Source organism: Alosa sapidissima, chromosome 13 (genome assembly GCF_018492685.1).
Source record: "Alosa sapidissima isolate fAloSap1 chromosome 13, fAloSap1.pri, whole genome shotgun sequence".
Taxonomy (NCBI): domain Eukaryota; kingdom Metazoa; phylum Chordata; class Actinopteri; order Clupeiformes; family Clupeidae; genus Alosa; species Alosa sapidissima.
In genome coordinates, this window is record NC_055969.1 from 6,133,786 (window position 1) to 6,150,823 (window position 17,038).

The following is a 17,038-nucleotide window of genomic DNA, read 5'->3' on the forward strand; positions in this document are numbered from 1 at the left end:
ACTTCTTATGCAGTTGTGAATACGCAATGATTCACAACGAGAATTTACATGTTCTTAATGACGCAATGGAAAATCAAAAACTTACTGCCAAGCTGCCTGAATGGTTAAGTCTTGGATGGAACCAAAGCGCCACACAGTACCAGTTGGAGCATGGAAGATTTCCAAAATTCAGTTATTTCGTGACATTCCTTTCAATGGAAGCTAATATAGCCTGCAACCCAATAACATCTTATCAAGCATTACAATTATGCGACCCTGAAAAGGCAAAGAGCAAGAACCAGCATGCTGTGGCTTCCAAGAATCAGAGCGTTGGTGCCCAGATCTTTACTATTGATACAAGTGAGAGGAATACCGACACATGCATGCTTTGTAATACAACAGGGCACAGCTTACACAAGTGTCGTTGTTTACTTGAAAGTCGAGTTGCTGATCGAGTGAAATTCATCCAGAGTGAAAAACTGTGCTTTGGCTGTTTAAACCCTGGCCATCAATCTAAGATCTGTAGGAGGCGGATGACTTGTGATATCTGCTCAAGGCGTAATCCTACATGCCTACACGAAGAGCGCTCAGCTCAAGAGTTAAAATGAGGACAACCTGAGGTAACAAACTACAGTAAGGAAAGGCCGCTTTCAACGCCACAAGACATTGCTACAAGTACTTCTAACCGAATTGTGAAAGATGGCAATAATATCCAGACTTCAGCAATAGTCCCCGTTTATGTGTCCAGTGACTCAGGCAAAGAAGTGCTTGTTTATGCCCTTCTAGATTTGCAAAGTGATTCTTCTTTCATTATAGAGCTGACGCTTTAGATGCAAACACTGAACAGGTGAAGCTGAAACTGTCTACGATGTCATCAATGGGAACAATTGTGTCCAGTAAAAGACTTAAGGGCTTACAGATAAGAGGGCTTTTTTCTTCCAAAAAGATCACAGTGCCAACAGCTTACACTCGGGAATTTATCCCTGCTACACGTTCACATATTCCGACCCCAGAAACTGCCAAGGCATGGCCACATTTAGAACATCTTGCAGAGTATATCGCTCCGCTTAAGGAGTGTGAAATTGGCCTGTTGATTGGGTATAATTGCCCACAAGCTCTTATGCCCAGAGAAGTCGTGTGTGGAGAAGAAAATCAACCATTTGCACAGAAAACCGATCTAGGTTGCAGTATAGTAAGCTATTGCGACTCCATGGAACACCATGGCGATGCAGTCGGCGTGAGTCATCGCATCATTGTAAAGCAAGTAACTCCCCAACACAAGTCATCAATCCAGCTTAAAGGTGAAGTTCACTTTGTCTTTAAAACTCAGATCAAGGAAATGATCACTCCTGAGGCTGTCATGAAGGTGCTCGAATCTGATTTCAGTGAGCAAGCAGGAGAAGATGCAACACTTTCTCAGGAAGATCTTCAATTTCTTACTAAGCTGAAAGAGGGAATAAAACACAAGCCAGATGGTCATCTTGTGCCTCTTCCTTTTAAACAAGATGGACCAAGACTACCCAACAACAAGTCCTGTGTGGACTACTTTAACTTCATGGAAGACCTTGTTAACCGTGGCGATGCAAAACAGGTTCCAGAAGAACAGGTCAATAATAGTCCAGTTTGGTACTCCACCATGGGGTTTATCATCCTCAAAAACCTGGAAAGATACGCGTGGTCTTCGATTGCTCAGCACGGTTTCAGGACACACCCTTAAATGACCACCTTCTTACTGGACCAGAGCTCACCAACACCTTGGTAGGAGTTCTTTGTAGATTTCGCAAAGGTCCAGTTGCCATAATGTGCGATGTGGAATGAATGTTCCATCAGTTCCATGTAAGACCAAAAGACCAAGACTATCTGAGATTCTTATGGTGGAAGAATTGTGATCTTGACTCACCACCATCAACTTTTCGAATGAAGGTCCATCTATTCGGGGCAGCCTCCTCACCTGGCTGTGCCAACTTTGGTTTTCAACACCTAGCTGCAAAAGGCCAAGGTCAGTTTAACCAAAACACTTACATTCATTCAAAGAAATTTTTATGTTGACGATGGGCTTGTGAGTGTGACTTCTGATGCTGAAGCAATCCAGCTCATCAAGGAAGCAAGGGAACTCTGTAGGATGGGCAAGCTTCATCTACATAAGTTCATTTCTAACAGCAAGAAGGTTTTGAGATCAATTCCAAAGGAAGAGTGTGCTCAAAGCGTCAAAGATCTGGACGTGGCCTTGGGAGAACCACTTATAGAAAGAGTTCTTGGTGTTTAATGGTGTGTATCTTCTGATGACCTCCAATTCAGAATCACTGTGAAGGAACGTCCAATGACTAGAAGAAGAGTATTGGGTACAGTGGCTTCCATTTATGACCCGCTCAGGTTTGTAGCACCCTTTATCCTTCGTGGAAAGCAGATCCTGCAACACCTCTGTCGAGACAAAGTGAGTTGGGATAAGCCACTCCCAGAAGAGTGTAGAACACAGTGGGAATTGTGGCTACAAGAGCTTCCAAACTTATCCAGTGTAAGGATCAGAAGGTGCTATGTGCCAGCAAATTTCACAGATGTTAGGCAATATGAGCTCCACCACTTCTCAGACACCAGTAGCACAGGTTATGGGGAATGTACTTATCTCAGAGTAATCAGTACCTGTGGAGATGTCCATTGCTCCTTGGTCATGGGGAAAGCGCGTGTTGCTCCTACTAAGATAACTACAATACCCCGGCTTGAGTTATCTGCAGCAGTATTGGCAGCAAGGACAAGTGTCATGCTTAGAAATGAGCTTAAATTAGAAGGGCTTCAAGAATATTTTTGGACTGACTCAAGGGTTGTTCTTGGATATATAAATAACAATGCCAGACGTTTTCATGTGTTCGTGGCAAACAGAATCCAAAGAATCAAGTCCTCGGAAGACAACCCCGCAGATCAGCTTGTTTCCTCAAATTGGTTTAGGGGTCCAGACTTTTAATGGAAGGAACAGCTACTCATTGGAGACGTCAAGGTGGGAGAGGTCGATGATAATGATCCAGAACTTAGAAAGGCTCAAGTGTTGACCACTAAAGTAAAGGAAGAGAGGACATTGTTAAGCCGCCTGACTAAGTTTTCTGATTGGGGAAAGGTCGTCAAAGCGATTGCTTGTCTCAAGCATCATGCTAAGCAGATAAAGGGCATCAGCCAAAAAATAAATGGAGCTACAAGTGTTGAAGAAAGACAAGAAACAGAACTTTTCATAATCAAATTGGTTCAAATGGAAGCATTTAGCCGTGAAATCAAAAGTGTAAAGCAATGCAACTTAGTAAAATCCAGAGACAAAGCAAACAAACTGTACAAATTAAGCCCATTTGTAGATGAATCCGGTGTTGGCTAGATCTGTTCTTCATCCACACATTAAACATCCTGCCATTATGCCACGGTCAAGTCACATGTCCTCTTTACTCATCAAGCACTATCATGAGAGTTGCACCACCAAGGAAGAGGAATAACTGTAAATGAATTGCGGGCGAATGGAATTTGGGTTATAGGGTGCAGCAGTGTAGTTTCCTCACACATCTACAAGTGCTTAATGTGCAGAAGGTATAGAAGGCCCACACAAGATCCCAAGATTTACCACCAGAAAGAATGGAAGTGACACCCTCCTTTACTTATTGTGGCCTAGATTGTTTTGGACCATTTTATGTGAAGGAAGGTAGAAAGGAACTGAAAAACGTACGGCCTCCTCTTCACTTGTATGTGTTCTAGAGCTATACATATTGAAATGCTGGAAGACCTTACTACGGATGCGTTCATTAATGCATTGCGAGCATTTATTGCAATTCGTGGAAACGTTCGGCAGTTGAGATGTGATCAAGGCACCAACTTTGTAGGTGCACAAAGAGAGTTCATGAAGGCAATGAAAGACCTCAATCATGAACAGTTGAAGGAACATGGATGTGAGTTCAGAATGAACATTCCATCATCAAGCCATATGGGAGGTGTATGGGAGAGACAGATCAGAACGATCAGAAATGTTCTAACGGCAATCCTTGATCGAGCTGGCAAAAGAATTGACAGTGCCTCATTGAGAACCTTTCTTTATGAAGTGATGGCTATCATAAATAGCAGACCTCTGACAACTGAACATTTAAATGATCCAATGAGCCTTGAAACTCTCACTCCAAATCACTTCCTTACAATGAAATCCAGTATTACAGCACCCCCTCCTGGTCAGTTTGTGAGTCAGGATCTGTACCTACGCAAGAAATGTCGGCAGGTGCAGTTCTTGGCTAATGAATTTTGGACTAGGTGGAAAAAGGAGTATCTCCTTAACCTCCAACTAAGACGTATGTAAGTATGGCAAAAGAATAAAAGAAACACAAGGGTCAATGACATTGTCATCTTACAAGAGGATGGTACTCCATGCAATAAATGGAGATTGGCAAGGGTAGTTGAGGTGTACCCTAGCGTCGATGGCACAGTCAGGAAAGTAAAATTGTTAATGAGTGACTCAACCTTAGACAAACAGGGAAAGCGCACTTTTAAACGTGTTTATCTTGAGAGACCTGTGCAAAAGATAATTTTACTTGAAAAATTACTTGAGGTTGAATAAAATGTATGAAATTCTTTATAGGATAGTTTTAAGGATACTGTCTGAAGGTAGCTATAATTGTGATGTGTAAAATGAATTAAGTGAAATCACAAAATTATGATTTGGTGGGAGTGTAACTGCCATAGTTAATTTGTCACATATGTTTTTTGTTTCATTGTTATGATTTGTAATGTTCTATTGTGTATCTTGATTTATTGTTGTGTGTATATTGTTTGATTACGCGGGCCAAAGGGTCAATGGATGATATGTTGCACACGGACATTCGCGTGTGTTGCACAGCTCACTTAGACAGTCAAATGCGGTAGGCCTAAGACGCTGACTTGTGGTTCACGCCGGCATACCACGATACCAAGAGGATTTTAATTATGTATTTTAAGTATAATTTACCGGGGCAGCCGTGGCCCACTGGTTAGCACTCTGGACTTGTAACCGGAGGGTTGCCGGTTCGAGCCCCGACCAGTGGGCCGCGGCTGAAGTGCCCTTGAGCAAGGCACCTAACCCCTTACTGCTCCCCGAGCGCCGCCGTTGAAGCAGGCAGCTCACTGCACCGGGATTAGTGTCTGCTTCACTTCACTGTGTGCTGTTTGTGTTAAATGCAGAGACCAAATTTCCCTCACGGGATCAAAAAAGTATATATACTTATACTTATACTACTTATACTTATGTAATTATCACATGGACACTCTGGGACTTTCATTCCTTCATGGTTGTGTGCAGCCAACGAGGTATGTACCTTATTGTATGTATGTATGTATGTGACTATGTTTATATTGTGTTTTTAACCTAGTGATACGTTTCATGTTACTGTAATTAAACAGTTCGACGGTGGACAGTAAAAGAAGAAGAATAAACCATCAGTAATTCAGAACCAAGGCTTTGTGTATTTCCTGAGGGAGTGACAAACTGTATATGTACAAGAGTGAAAATACTATGGAACCACACCAAGTAACTATGCATGCTCATCCACATATGCAATCATATCCACCCACTCCACAGGGAATACAGAGAACTTCATAACACTCCAAAACATACACACTTTATCATTATGCACACAAACACACATAAATAAACATGATCCAAAAACGTCCCAGATTCCAAATCCACATATTGCACAAACATATAAACACCATAAAGCCACATTCACCGGGCCAAAGGAAATGACATCAAAAGCCCAAAACCGCTTCCTGGCGCATTAAAAAACCTATCTGACTCTACACCCGCCCCATAAATAAGTATTTACGCCACATGTACGTATGCATGCATAATAACACTCCTCTTTCCAAGGAAAGTCGTCCGGTTCACTGAGTTCATGTTGCTCTTGCAGGGGAGTCCAGGGCCTGGGGGGTGGTGGTGGGGGGGTGGGGTGGAGAGGAGGTGCGGGTGTGGGTTTGGAGCAAGCCTTTGAGGGTGACCATGGAAATGACACGGCTGAGAGGCAGCAGCTCCCCCAGGCTCCAGGCTCCCCACACAGCCAGAGCCCAGCACTGGAGCTGGAGGGGAGAGAGAGAGAGAGAGAGCTCTGCCTGGATTATCATTTCATTTCCGGCGGTGCCAATCACTCTAGGTAAACAGCAGAGGCGGCAGAGGGTAAACCTGAGGGGGAGTGAGGCTAAGCGGTGTAGGGAGGGTGCGGTGGGATGGGGGGGGGGGGGGGTTCACAAGCCACAGCTGCTGCACAGGCATCCAGGTGGGCAGTGTGGTAGGGTGGGCTGGCATGGGGAAAACAAACAAATGCCCTCTACCTGCTAGGATGCGACAGAAAACTTTCGGAACTGTATCACACACGCACACAAATGCACACGCGCACACGCACGACTGCACACACAGACAAACACACACACACATAGCGTGGATTCAAGCATTTGATGTTAAGCAGCCATGGGGCTCTCCACTTAAAACAGGATGTGAGCATGTACCTTTAGAGCAAGTATGTACATGTCAGGGTGCATTAGGTTTATCATGCTTCAAGGTGCATTAAGTTCATCATGCGTCTGTGTCAAGACAAAAATTGCAGGCCAAATTTAACAGAAGCCCTCTTTCTAGTCCATTATCTGCCAGGGGTTGGGGGGATAATTGAATTGAACTGAAAACCTTCAGCTGGTAGGATATGCACCTGACAGTAATTTCGGACAGGAAAGTAACAATTGAATATCAGACCTGGAACAAGTAATGGATAACACCCAGCTCTGTCCATCTCACAGCATAATAACACAGAGGCCTCTCTCTCTCTCTCTCTCTCTCTCTCTCTCTCTCTCTTTCTCTCTCTCTCTCTCTCTCTCTCTCTCTGTCTGTCTGTCTGTCTGTCTGTCTGTCTGTCTATATCCTGGTGGGCATGAATTAGTGAAGCTCTGGCCACTCTCCCCTACGTACTGTAATGGTGTAAGTGCACAAAGCTCCCCTGTCATTACTATCTAGGCCTGACATTTCCACAGAGGGCCAGGGAGGGATGCTGTAATCAGCACACCACTCACTCACTCACTCACTCACTCGCCTTATATTTACAACATGCGCCATAATGAAGTGAAATGCAACAGAGTGGTCTTGCAAACCCACTCCCTCTCCCAGCCTTGATCCTTTACAAACACTAATGTTCCTTTACACATACGCACGCACGCACGCACACACACACACACACACACACACACACACAGTTAAACACAGTTACTCACACATGTTCATAAACATAAACATCTTCAGAGAGATAATTCCACAAGCACAAACATCCACAAGAAAAAACAATCACTCGGAAGAAAACTGAACCAAACCAACATGCGCACACCTAACGATCAAGAATAAATTATGCGAGTCTTCAGCCACTCAATCAAAGACACCGATAGGTTCATAGAGACCATGTGCTCACCCAACCAGAAACAACTTGGAAAAGAAAGTCCCTCCCCAGAGCCCTCAGACACAGCCCCAGCGCTTCTCAAGGCCTAATTGAATTGTTTAAGGTGTGATTCAAATGTTTGAGCAGGGAGTCTGGTGTGCCTTGAAGCCACTTGTCATTTTGAGTTATGCTCGAGGGACAGGGAGAAAAAAAAAAAGTCCCTTCCCTTCAACTAGCAGAACATCCCTGCCAAGTCAGGCAGTTTAATGGTAAGCCTGCGACTTAAGTTGATTTGGAATCAGACGTTGATCTAATACACATTCAGGTTTTACCATCAATACATTATAAACAAACTGACATAAACACAGACCCAGGAATTAAGTTCAATGACATGCAGGATCCAATCGACCAACATGTTAGGCTGTTTGTGACTGTAATTTGACATGACGTATGACATGCACAAAATAAACTGAGTTGTGTTGGAGAGAAATCATACTGATGCCTGCCATGATGCACAGACAACACTCTCTAAGCAATTCAGTGATAAAGCATGCATAGCCATCACACACACACACACACACACACACACACACACACAACAAACACACACACACAACAAACACACATTCTACTGCATGATGATTGTGTAAAGGGGGAAAATATATCCACTATTGCTTCACCTCCAGTTATGTAAATCACTCTTTAAACACACATCCCATAATTCAGCAGGATAGCCTTACTTATGCTCCCTACAGATTACTTATGGTCAAGTAGGGCCTTGTTCAAAGCAATCAACATTCTGCAGGAAATGGATCAAAGCATGTGAGTCACATGCAAAAGGATATTACTGAACATATACCTCGCCCGAGGGTAGGCTTCAATTGAAACATACAAGCCCAGTAAATCCATATGTGTAGGTTGAGAACATGGAGAAGAGTTTATTAAAATGAGTGCTTCAATAATTAGATTATCATCAACACCATACAGCACTGTTCAACACCAATCCCTTTTATGCCAGCGGCGAAGCATTAATGCAGTGAGTGACATATAGATTGGAATAATCAACATGACCATGCCTGCTGACTTCCCTAACCCCTATTTGCATTCGAAATAGCATCAACTTCATATTGATGCAAGGAGAGTGATCATGTAATCATTCTAGTATGAGTGTTTTCTTGATTTCTAGTGTAGTTAATGTGGGTGGTGTGTGTGTGTGTGTGTGTGTGTGTGTGTGTGTGACAGGGAATAAGAGGACACACACTAATGCACAGATATGACACCAAGCCTAGGAGTTGTTTGCTTCCAGTTGGGCTGATAGTGCTGCCGTCACACCGCAGGCAACTGTCAAGCGGGCCTCCGCAAAACCGAATAGAGCCGCATCCACGATAACAGTACATGACGGAGTTGTGACGTTAGCGGAGCGCGATTGCAGATCAGGGGTAGGGGGGGGGGGGGACACAAGCAAAGAGGAAAGGGACCTTTTTACCCCTCTCCCCCAGACCAAGGTCATTAGAATGGAGACATTAGCATGGATTAAAATGAGGCTCGGAGCATGGAGCAGAGGTTTTAATAGTGTTTACTCTGTGCCTTCGCCAGAGGGCAAGCACTTTGGAGTCGCTTCATCATTTCTGCTTTACTTTTCCATATACTGGTTGCCTAATGGTTGTAGGCAATGTGAAAATAAAACCAACATAAATTTACTTCCTCCACAGTGAATTAAGAATCCATTGGTGTTTTAAGCATGCATAAAAAATACCCTTGACTCTTTTCTGACTCAACAGTGTACCGGGGTTGCAGTGCAGCCACTGTTTAGAATGAAGGGAGTTGAGAGAGAGAGAAGGGGAAAGATGAGAGGGAGAGAAAGACAAAGAAAGAGGGAAAGAGAGACCGGAACTAGAAAATGGCATGGAGAGAGAAAGAGTGAGAGTTAGAGAGAGAGAGAGAAAGAAAGAGAAAGACCAAGTTGAGTAAACAGTAAACAGAGTAAACAGTCACTCCGTCCGCCGGACAGCAGAGTAAGAATGAGATGGACCGCAGCAGCGCAGCCTGCCTCCCTCCTCTGGGGCACGATGACCGGAACCACACTGCCCCCAGCAGGGCTTCCTCTTCAACTTCAAGTGGCAGAAGTGTGGCCGCCCCACAGCTGAATCCACTCAGGAGCCTCACGCATGACTGTCTGTCTGCACTAAAAATGAATCTCCACCCCGTCATGCTTTGGTCGATAGCATCTGTAGGTAATGGCGGGGGAGGGGCTAAAAGCTTCCAACACGCAGAGGATTGATGCTGGACGGCACGGTAATAACATAGCAGTTCGACGTGGGGCACAGGTCTGACTGCTGTCTTTCACTGTTTGTTTTCCCACACATAGACTTCCTTGAGCTGATAACTGAAGGCTTTCGAAATGGTGATTGATCTGGGATCTTTTTATTTTTTCAAAAGAATAAGCTGGTGCAAGAAAAGGAACAATATGCTTGCTGCACTGCCTTCAAGAGGAGATGTATGAAAAGCCATAATGTAATAACAAAAAAATCTCAGTAGGGACACATCAAAAGCTACCCTTTTAAGGTGATTGTGTGGAACTGACAAAAGTGATCCTTGGGCTTGACAAGAAAGGATTTCTACAGTTTTCTCTACCCTCATCCATTTCCACTGTCCATCCATTTGAGACAGCATAGGCTACAGCCCATCCATGAATGTAGTAGGATGAGAAGGATCAGAAGATCAGTTAAAAAACATTGCACACTTCAGCATCATAGACAGGGAATGTCCTCACTTGTTATCCAATCAACATTCATTATTTAGAACAGCTTGAAGATGCATGGAGTAGAGAAGGTTCTAGCCAGGGCACTCTCTCTCTCTCTCTCTCTCTCTCTCTCTCTCTCTCTCTCTCTCTCTCTCTCTCTATCTATCTCTCTCTCAAACACACACAAACACACACACACACACACACAGTTTATTCATAACGCAGGAGAGCAATGAATTAGTGTGTAGACTGTACCCGCAGACTGACCTCTGACTGCTCTGCTTGTGAACCTGCACTCAGGACTTGACCACATGAAACCCATGAAAGATTTAAGACCACATTCGACTCCTCCGCCATGTCTCATTGGAGCCCAAAACACATGCTGTTCTCACAGTAAGGTAAGTTAGGACTGATAGAGTATGTGCCTGTTCCCCAATGAAGTAAACTTAGGTCACGGCTTTGGTTGTGTCCCTCATAAACATAGATCTTTGCTTTATAATTAGGGAGCCTTATAAGCGGGAGCTTGTGGGATAGTCGGGCTGGATCAAGAGGATGAAGCTGGCCACTAATTAGAGTCCCACTGGAGTAAAGTATAGCATCAAAGCTGAAGGCTATGAATACATTATAGGACCACAGCGGAGAATAGGTTTTAGACTTAGAACCACAAGAGAGGTTCATGTTCTAATACACACACACATACACACACACATACTGTGTCACACGTACATGTACACGTGAGACATCACGCACACACACACACACACACACAATGTGTACATTAGTACAACTCTTACACTCATGCTGTCATGCAGGCAGAGATGAGGAAAGATGTGTCACTACTCTTGGATAGAGGCATATATGAAGAGTGAAGATGGAAAAAGGCAGAAGCTCAATTACTTAATCACAGTAATTGAAATAATAGCTCTTTGTTGTGTGAACCTACTGTACAGTGTAGACTGCTATTTTGTTTTCAAACTAAACACAATAACAATTGAAACCCCTATCTGAATACTAAAAGCTACCTACCTCAAAATAACTTTGCGGCTAACCCAATCAGCTTCATTGAAGCATGAAATAAACAAACCTCTCTTTTTATCAGTGGGGCTCCAACAGTAGAAAGCAAACATAGCTTACTGATGAAAATGTCCATCTGCACTGTAAGTTGCTTTGCATAAAAGCATCCGCTGAATAAATAAATAGACTGCATTTTCCCTTGACCCTGAGACAGTGCTTTAAAAACTTGCTTTCACGTGCAGTGCATACAATTGTGTATACTGACATGAAACGTTGGTGCTGCATGGGCCGTCTGTGTGGACTGTGCGGATGATGCAAACTGTGTGCAGCCGACCGAGACCTGTATTTTCTTCTGCGGTGTCATTTCTCAAGGACTGACTTTGAATTCCTAAAATTGTTGCAGAAGTTCACAAGGTAAAACACTTTAGACACCTTAGTGCAAAGAAAGTGAAAGTATTTGTCCACACAGAATCTCTCGCCAGAGGCTGTGATTCTGGCTTTGAGAACAGGACCAAACTTGTATGGCTCACAAATTGGCATGAGACGTGACATGAGTTTCTGAAAATGTCTTAATTTTCCTGGTCTTTTCTGAACTCAAAACTACACTTGCATAACATGAAGCAATAACTGTTATGTAGGATACACATGCATGCATTTGGTTGAGGACATCACAGGTCACTGATATTAAATGTTGTAACATGGAGGATGTGACATGTGCAGATGTTTTCATTTGAGCAGTGCAGCATCTTCAAGATTGACATTTCTGTTATTCCAGTCATCGCTGTTGTGTGTATTTGCACTGACAAGCTCAATTTAACAGATAGGATACAGAATGACATCTGTGATTGTAATTTTCTCAATCTCAGACTAATCTCAGACAGCACAACAATAGGATCTACCAGCATGTAGTCGCTCAATATTTTTTCTCTTCTGTTCTCCAAAGAATGTTCCCTGACATGGGTTTATTTTTCTTTCTTTGAGTGGTACTGTATCTTATCTGTGGACTACAGAAATGCCAACATCCAAGATGCCTCCATGCCCCCACAAAAATACTGGCAGCAGAATACTCTTGCAGGAGAAAAACAAAGTTCAGTTGAAGTTCACAGAGGGTACTTTGGAAGCTCATTTTTTGATCCTGGAGGTACAAAAAAATAAACAAGAGCTCCACCTAGTGTGCACTGCCTAAAGAAACATACCATCCACATAATGGGTGAAATGTTGAGAGAAAACAAGTTTGATTAAGCTCAAATATCACAAATACAAAGTCTGCTCATGTGCTTCATAATATTCATCCTGTACACTAGTCCTTTATGCTGAGCCACTGGAGCACTTATCCGACGAGGAAAAGCAGATTCCGCTCATGAACTCTGATGTAGCGTCAGCATGCATAAGAATGTCTACTGAGCTTTGAGGTGTAATGCAGTGTAAATAATGCCCAAGGTTTCTAGGATTATCTCCTTTTTGTTTGGATTAAAGCCCTCTGCTGCAAAGACAACACTACTTCATAGATGATAATTAAGCATTAGAGTGAGAAAATATTTTAAAGAAGATTGAGGCGGATTGATCTTATTTCCTGCAATTATTATCCAAGGATGTTTCAGTCCCAAGTGCATAACTATCATCAAACAGTTTTCTTGTTTAATCTTAATTTCCATTAAGTCTATTATTTTGGTATGCTATTTCTCACTGTGATATTTCTAAGACATTGCAGTGAGACTAAATAGTCATGAAACTTTAACTATTTTTTCCATGTGATGGCACACAAATCATACTTCAGCAGACAATGTTAACTAAACATTTTGCACAAGTACAAATACAAGAACTATCATCATGACTAGACTTTATGATTAGCAGTTTGTGAGGAGTGAATTGGACATTTGATTTGTTGGGGTCAGTCTACCTGTCCTCTAGTAGACACATAAAAGACTTGGCTAAAATGTTTCTTTCTCTAATGCAGTTTAATGTTCAGAGATCTAAATTGTCAAAGAACATGAAAAAAAATCATTAGGAAACCCCAAGTGCACACTTTTCCCCAGGTTTTCATGCTCATGCTTTTTAGATGGGAAGAGAATATTTGTCAAGCATCTCACTCATCTGACTAGCAGAGCTATGGAGTACCCATCATTTAGTACGAAGAGCCTGGGCCCCATTTATCAATGATGTCGTTCACCTCAACATGAATCAGAGTGTGAACCACACTGACAGGTGTTCCACATGGGGATATTTCACTTATTATTTTTAAATACTGTCAGTTTTGCCCCTGACACAAATTAACAGTACATCTGGGATTCTTTATATATATACTGAAGTATTCAACCTGCCTGCCTATTTTTCTGAAAATTAGGAGATACATGACCCAAGAGTATCTACTTGTTTGTGACTTTGTGCACCTTTCTTGGCTGAAGATGATGGGTAACCACCGGGCCCCATACAGAGTTTCCTGGATGCTTGAGGAGCCCTTGGCCCCTGGCACTGGGCGTGAGTGAGAGGGGTTGGCTGTTATTAAGCTCCATGTTGCAGGCTCCCTGGGAAGAAAATTGATTTGGACTGAAGGAGGGGGTGCTCCCTTGTGCCCGCCACCCTGCATGGGGCTGTCTGCTTCAGTAACTCCACTCTCTGGGCAGAGGAATGTGGAGAGAGGAAGCAAGGAGAGACAAAGAAAGGAAAAAGGAAAGGAAAGAAAGAATCTGACAGATACAATAAACGAGAGCACTTTTGTTTTTAGAAATGCCTACACTTGTATTTACAGTTTGATACAGTTTGAATATGGAAATGTGTTTTCACGTATCTCGAAGGCAATGTGGTGACACAGAGGGAGGAAAAAAACGTTTGTTTACCACCACATGCTGCTTGGCTCCACTTTGTGAGTAGGCCTGGCAGTATCAAAGACATACTCTACAACATAGTGAGTGGCAGCTGGGAGTAGAAGGGGCCGTTTCATTATTGTTGCATCACAAATTACATTCCTTCTGGAACAAAAAAATTTAAAAAAAACAATAGGCCTTCTTCTCCGAAGGATACCCCAAACACATATAAATTCTCAATCTTGTTGTCTTGTGTGAAAATGCATTTACTGGTAATACGACATCAGTCAGGAATGAATCTGAGTGTATTCCTCTCACTAGACCACATTTTTCCTTTGAAGGTACAGAAGGTACAGGCTGTGATTCTCATCTAACATATTTGTTATGTCAAATTCAGAGAATTACTCCATATGCTCTATTTTAGCTGTACTGTATGTGTTGCACAGTCCTGGTTCTACAAATAGATATCAAACAATGTGGCCAGAACCCAGCCATACACAATTTTAACCAATTAACACAAAGCGTTGGGTGCTTAAAACAGAAGGATGTGATCATGGGTCTAAGGGGGCATGTATTTTAACCCACGGCATAAAAAGCTGCAAAGAGTATTTATGCCTGTGAAGTCTCTAAATGTATGTACTGTATGTCTGTGGAGCCAGAGTTGAATTCCCATGTGAGTGGATCATAAAGTCTAATTCTCTTCTAATTTCATTGGCTGTTGAGCACAAATATCAAAAACCTCTTGCCAAATGTGTCTGCTTCATTAATCTACAGTATCTCTTGAGATGAAACCATCAGTGGCTGCGTTATCCCCATGCGCATATTCATGACATGCTTAACTCCAACGTGCTTAATGTCTTCTCTGTTGAGGGTACATCGTGCCATTCACAGGAGGCTGCCTCTGTTCTTGGTCTGTTGCCCTCCAAAAAAATTGTTCTCAGGTCAGAGCACATTCGCTACTTTATTTCCTTTTCAAAATGAGAATCCTCACCCATGACCTGTAAGTGTATAAAAAATACACCTTTTTATATAAGAACTATCCAATGGCACCTTCTTAATCCAAGAGAATCGTCAGACTCTTCTGAGCATTGCAAGCATTCATTTATTTAGTTCATTTTCTTTGATGTGCTCATTGTCTCAATAGATATGACTTATACTAGCAATGCTGTTGATGGTAATGTTTGGAGGGTGACAGCCTTAATGGAGTACTTATACAATTTGGCTCGAGACTCAATCAAAAAGTCAATTACTGTAGCAAGTCCAAATGATGAATAGACTCTGGACAATGCCTCTTGCTCTATTTATCTACCCAAGGTACCTGTGACAGAAATCCAGCTTTCCAAGCCAAAGCCCTGTGATGAGTCTGTAAGTATTCAGAAGGTTAATGATGTGTGAAATGCTTATGGACTACTCATGAAATGCTTTTCCATCAGAGAGTAATATGCCTCTCTGTAGAATATTTCATTTTCCAGGCATAAGGCTTTAATAGGCCATTAAACTCCTTCAGTGTCATCGTGATAAAGCAAGTGGCACAGCGGAGGTGTCCAGGTACAGTCGAGACTAGCCTGAACGCAGAAATAATTGAGTTTTTACAATCCACCGTGATTATTGATCCCCTCAGTGGGGTGTATCGTGCAAATGATAGCCGCCTCTGCAGAGAGTGACTAATGAGAACACCTCATTAGAGTGTCATGCCAGTGATAGGATGAGAGAGAGAGTCAGATAAAGCCCACATTCCCTGCCACAGCGTGAGGATGCAAGGAATCCAGATAAGAAATGGCAATAGGGGGAGAATTGGGATAGTGTTATGTTCCAGTGTTCATGTTTAAGAAGTGATTTAAGAAGGCCAAAAGGTCACACAACAGGCAAGTTGAGTTATATACTGTATTGAATATAAGTGTGTGTGTGTGTGTGTGTGTGTGTGTGTGTTTGTGTTAGAGAGCGCATGTGTGACCACTGAGAGCTTTTACAAGGCTGAAGGTGGGTACAGAAAGCTACAGAAGAGAAGGTGAAAGGGCAAAATGTTTTATATGGAGAAAAAACTGAAAGGTCAATCAGAAAGTGTGCATTGGTGAAATGGATAAACAGTCCCTAGAAATGTAATTCTTGGATTTGAGTGAAAGACTTGAAGGACATTGCGGATGCAGAGGCTTAAAAAAACTCACATCTCTTAAAAAGTCAACATGTCTTTTCAATAAGACTCTGGCAGCTGATGCATTTCTTGCTAGGGAAGCTGAGGGGTTTTATATGACTTTACCTTCCAATGTATTCCAGAAATTGGAAGCTGAAAATACACTGTGAATTAAGTACAGCCGACAGAGCTTGAGGAAGCAGCTACATGTCCTCCATTCATGTGATTTCATGACTGTAAAATGTACATTTCTGCACTTTCAGGACATGGAGATATCCCCCCGTTCCGATTAACGGGGAATGAAGCTTTCTATCAAACCTGGATATTTATGTACGGTTCAACTCTGTTACGGGAGATGAATACGGCTTTAGAAAAAGTTGAGAAGGCATGTTTGAAGTACTGTCCTCTATAGAGTGAAGTTTGGGGGAAAACACGCACAAATATATCAGATGCAATCATGGCGCTGGTGTACAGAGTATCCTCAGAGTGCAGAGTACTGTATCAAAGCCTCATCTTTTTACTGCCACTCTCACTCAGAAGTCTATAGAACATTCGAATAATCTGTCAGCCATAGCTCTGGAACTTTCCATCCCCAGTCATGGGGTAAAATACCTCAACTTTAACAGTATAGTGCTCCATGTACTGTACATCTAAAGGTCACAAGTGAGGACACCACCAATTTTGCTGTTAAAGATGAAGTTGGCTTATCAATTAATCATCCCTCAGTGTAATTGGCTCATTCACTCCTGCATTCTCCACGTGGTGAGTGTCCTGGCGCATAATGGCTGCCGTACATCACCCAGGTGGGTACTACACATTGGTGGTGGTTTGTGAGGTTCCCCCTTGACTGTGAAGCACTTTTAGTGTCTAGAAAAGCGCTATATAAATGTAAGGTGTTGTTGTTATCAACCACCCACTTAACACCATATTCCTACTAATGGACATTACTACCATGTAATCAGCC